General features: G+C 44.7%; 1 long non-coding RNA gene across 1 annotated transcript; it reads left to right on the forward strand.

The window, feature by feature from the left end:
* Nucleotides 1-232: 232 nt before the first annotated feature.
* On the forward strand, nucleotides 233-4,279 carry LOC119366092. Its single transcript, XR_005175912.1, has 6 exons — nucleotides 233-455; nucleotides 581-707; nucleotides 954-1,021; nucleotides 2,338-2,704; nucleotides 3,274-3,466; nucleotides 3,992-4,279. It is a non-coding gene; the product is annotated as an uncharacterized LOC119366092 (long non-coding RNA).
* The last annotated feature ends 295 nt before the right edge of the window (nucleotides 4,280-4,574 follow it).

Consider the following 4,574-nt stretch of genomic DNA (forward strand, 5'->3'; position numbering starts at 1 on the left):
AGCTCGCCCAATATCAAAAGGGTAAAGATACCAAATTACCAGATAATACATGTATTCCAGAAAATTTAAACGTTGTATAAAATCCTAGTATCCCTTAAAAAAAGTTTGAAATAGTGTTGAAGGAAAGCGCGCGGAGAATAAAACATTTAAGTCGTTTACGCGCGCTGTGAAAAAAATCGGAGCCAACCCATTTATACACAACTCGCGCCTCCCTCCCCCACCGCAAAAACCCTATCCACCCACAGGCGCCGCCACCTCTCCCTCTCTCCTTTGGCTCTCGATTTAGATTCGCCACCCACCGGCGCCCTCACATCTCCCCGCCGGTGTCCCCCAAGCCGCCGTCCTCCCACCGTCTCCTCGCAAAGGCCATAGGCTTTGCCGGTGTGGGATAGGACGATTTCTTCCTCACGTTGCTTCTGCTCGGCCGTGCGTGAGGAGATGCCATGGACGCTGATGTAAAGCTCCGCTGCTCTGCCCTCCATCCAGATCCGCCCCCTTATCTCTTCTCCTCTTCGATCTGCCCTTCTTCCATTTCCTTCCCTGAGGCACGCATTTTCTCTTGTTTCTCTTCCTCACACAGGCACCTGCACCACGAACTCTATGCAAGGAGAGGAGTGGGGGTGCTGCAGGGAGGAAAGGGAAGAATGGGATGCACCTGAGGAGCGAGGGTTTGCCATCTTGGTTCCTGCTCGACCATGTTGCTTATGGTATTCCTCTGCTACTTTCCCTCTTTACAATTGCATGCCTCTGTTTGCTGCTAAAACAACAACCTAGGCCACCAATTGCTTGTTGTTTTGTAAAAATCTTTAGATCTGTATGCCTCTATTTTAGTAATTGCTATAGTAATTGGATCTGGTTGAACTGAAAATGGCGTTGGGGACATCAATTGGTCATTTGGGTTCTCTGGTTGTATTACAATTGGGACTGAAATGGACCCATTTTTTTGCTTGTAGGATGGTGAGAAGAAGGAAGGTGCTGCAAGTGCCAGGGGAAGGGGTCGGATGCTGCTGAAACCCTTGCTGTGAGGGTCTCTGTATAGTTTTCCACTCAATACTCTACTTATTTTCTGAGAAATACCATGCATAACCAAAGTTTTAGATAGCGCGCTAAGCCTCTTAGCGTCGGCCTGACCAAGAGCTATGAAACGCTATAGCGCAGCTATAGCGTGCTAAGCCCCATTTAGCGTTTCAGTATAAATCAATAAAAAATGAAAAAATAAACATAGAATCAGTCATCAACTTGACATATATATACTTGAAAATGGACATATATCAAGTACCATACAGCCAAGTTAATAGAAAAATGATACTGTATTATGTAGTTCCTACCATACTCATGCAAACAGCCACATAACATAGTATTATGTAGTTCCTACCATACATAATAAGGACATATATCAGGAGATGGTTCAATTCATTACATAACAGAGCAAAGTTTGGCATAGCAACTAGCAACATACCACCAGCTTCTTGTTCACATCTGGAAGAGTGCAATACTTCCAAGCAGGGTCATCCGAATCAACTTGAGGGAGTGCAGGTGCTGCTACTGAGGCAGTGCTTGAGCCACCAACACCTATGCAGATTAAGGCAATCCAAAGTACGTGATAGAAAAATGTACATCAGTAGCAAATAAACTTTTAATGTATCTGTATTCTGTATATAACTGAAAACTTCAGCAGATTCCTATAGTAGTACAAGCATCCACAAGAAGAGATAACAAAGGATAGATGAGCTTACCTGCTGACGGGATTTGCTGGCTCATGGTCGCCTGGTGGACACCGTCGCCGCGGGGTGCTCCGTCGCCTTGTGGATGCGGTCGTCGCCGTCAGCAGAGGAAGTGGCCAGGAGGGAGCAGCCGAGAGGAAACGTCCGGGAGCTGCGTCGCCTGGTGGAAGGAATAGTGGAATACCCCGTCGCTGGGAGGGAGTGGCGAGGAAGGTCAGTCGCCGGAGTAGCAGCTCGAGGCCGTCGCCATGGTTGGTCGTTGGTCGGCCGCCGCCATGGTTCCTGTTTGAGATGAGGACGGGAGTGGGGATAGGGTTTCGCTCGAGAGGAGGGTTGGGGGCATAGTATTCGACTATTGGTAGGCTTGGGCTTTGGCCCGCGTAGCGATTTCATTTTGGGCCGAAAATTTTAGATCAAAGACGCGGGACGCTAACGCTAGAGGCCCAATTTTCAGCGCTAAATGACATCTAGCGCGCTATTAGCACGCTAACTCTTCGTACGTGAAATCGAGCTTCGCGTAGCGCACCACAGTCAGGATGCGTGTAGTGCCGCTATAGCGCGCTATCTAAAACTTTGTGCATAACCGAGTAGCTAATTCTGTTTTTTTAACTAGACCAAGCACCTACGGGTGAAATGGACGTGAACCTTCAGAAATCAAATGTTTGGCACCGGCGCGGCTCCGGTGCCTGCTGGATGGTGCTCCTGGAATAAGACGGCGTGGAGGCCCTCCTCTCGCAGGATGTGCTGATGCGGCGCATGCAGCAGCATGTTTGGGACGAGCGCGAGCGCGATGGCCTTGTCCCGACGATGACGGCGGCGAACATCGGTGCTCCTTCTCGTCCTCTATCTCCAAGGACGCGCGCCGGTACAGCTCGGGCAACCCTGCCCCGAACGCCGACCACCCATCTGGCAATGTACAGGTCGTCCTCACGCGTGTGGATTCGCCTCCTGCTGGACTGAACACTTGCAATGTGGACATGGTGATCCTCCTTTTCCCTCCCCCCTCTACCCAAAATCTAGATGACATTTACATCTGTACATACATACATATGTTTTAATTTTGACTGAAACAATCTGGATGGTGCCTGCATATGTAGATAAATATGAATAAGAACCATGCTTTAGTACAGTTTGTACGTATTAATTTGGTTTAACTTTGACTGAAAATATATATGAATAAATTTTGGTTTCTGGGCCCTTGTAATGATGGGCTTACTGTTCGACATTGTTCATTTCTTCAGTTATCCTTGTTAGTCGTGACCCCTTTAGCTAATCTGTTTGGAACAGGTGGGTGGTACATTCGCATGTTGTTTGATCGAAAGGCGGAACCGTTAGTATTATCATGTTTGCTTTCCTTGGAAATGATTCAGCTCTAGGAGCAAATTATTAGTTTACTGTTTATAATCTGTATCATTTTGTAAATTATCATTCCCTGGCTCATTTTAATTTTTTTGCATTCCTTGGCTCATTTTAATTTTGTTCCTGTGGTGGAGTATAACTGTTGTTGTTTCGCCTGTTAATTTAGTTGACTTTCTCTCCTGAAATCTAGCCAAACGCAGAAACAAGCACACTGGCGTATCTGTACCGGCAAGGTCTCTTTTCACACCATCTAGTCCAAAACCAAAAGCTGTTGTATTCTCTGATGAACTTCAAGGCAACGAAAATGCAGCATATATATGCAAGCTTCCTTGGGTACCTGCACAAGATATACATGACATGCAAGCAGAGCCATATTAATATAGGTACAGCATACACTACACACCTTTACACTAAGTATTTACTTTGGGCAGCTTATCATCCATATTCTTGCAGCTTTATGTTCCATCTAATATGTATAGAAATCAATGTGTATTCGTAACCAGACGTGTCATTAGCTAGTTTAAATCCTCACAGTAGGCAATATAACTTGCCAGCACATGCCAATTTGTTTACTTAACCATACCTTATAATGGGTTAGCCCCATGCACTTACTGTTTATTCGGTCCAGAACCAATGGCTGAACCAACTGTTGCACTTTTAGTTCTATGATGTGTGTTCGTTGTCACTTGTAGGATAACTCGATTATACTTTCATTTGATGCAGCTTTCTTTGGACTAATTTTTCTTGTTTTCACGTGTGTTGCACACATTTACGTGGTACCTTAGTATAGTAGTGGTGTGTCCATGGATGATTGCTTGGAAAATCAACTAATATTACTATTTGTATTCATTTGGGAGCTTGCTTTTGATAACATATTATAATTTTGAATGTGTTCTGATTCTACACAGGTTTGGCAGTTAATCCATGTTACTGGAGACTGAAGTTTTTTAGCAGGAATTACTTGGGTCTGGAAGCTGCCTTCAATCGTTGTTGTTGGAGATTAAAATTAGCTAGCAGTGCATTTTCTTTTAAGTCATGTAACTCACTCTTTACAAAAAAAACTTATAGCGCTTTCTAGATGTGCTTGGGATGTTTTGATATTAGCTTTGCTTTTTCAAATTAGATTTGATTGTTGGAAATTTGTATTGTCATGTAAACTATTGCTATTTTTTGAAGGAATATAGTTTGGTTGTCTTGCTGCAAATTGTGTTGTATTGAGAAAACAGGCTGTACAAAAAATGGGGCTAATAGGTTGGACTAAAAAAACAGGGCAGGACAAAGATAAACAACTAATCGGTTGGATTGTACACCACAATTATTGGGCCAAATCCCTAATTGGGCTGGTTACAACATGGGCCATGTTCCTCTCCACGTCAGATCCACGTAGACGACTTGTTGGCATCCACGTCATGTAAATCGGTGACGGTTTGCTCTGTCACAGCCTAATTTGGGCTTGGCGGGCCTGGTGTAGATCCATGACGGACAAGAGCT

Source organism: Triticum dicoccoides, chromosome 2B, assembly GCF_002162155.2.
Source record: "Triticum dicoccoides isolate Atlit2015 ecotype Zavitan chromosome 2B, WEW_v2.0, whole genome shotgun sequence".
Classification (NCBI taxonomy): Eukaryota; Viridiplantae; Streptophyta; class Magnoliopsida; order Poales; family Poaceae; genus Triticum; species Triticum dicoccoides.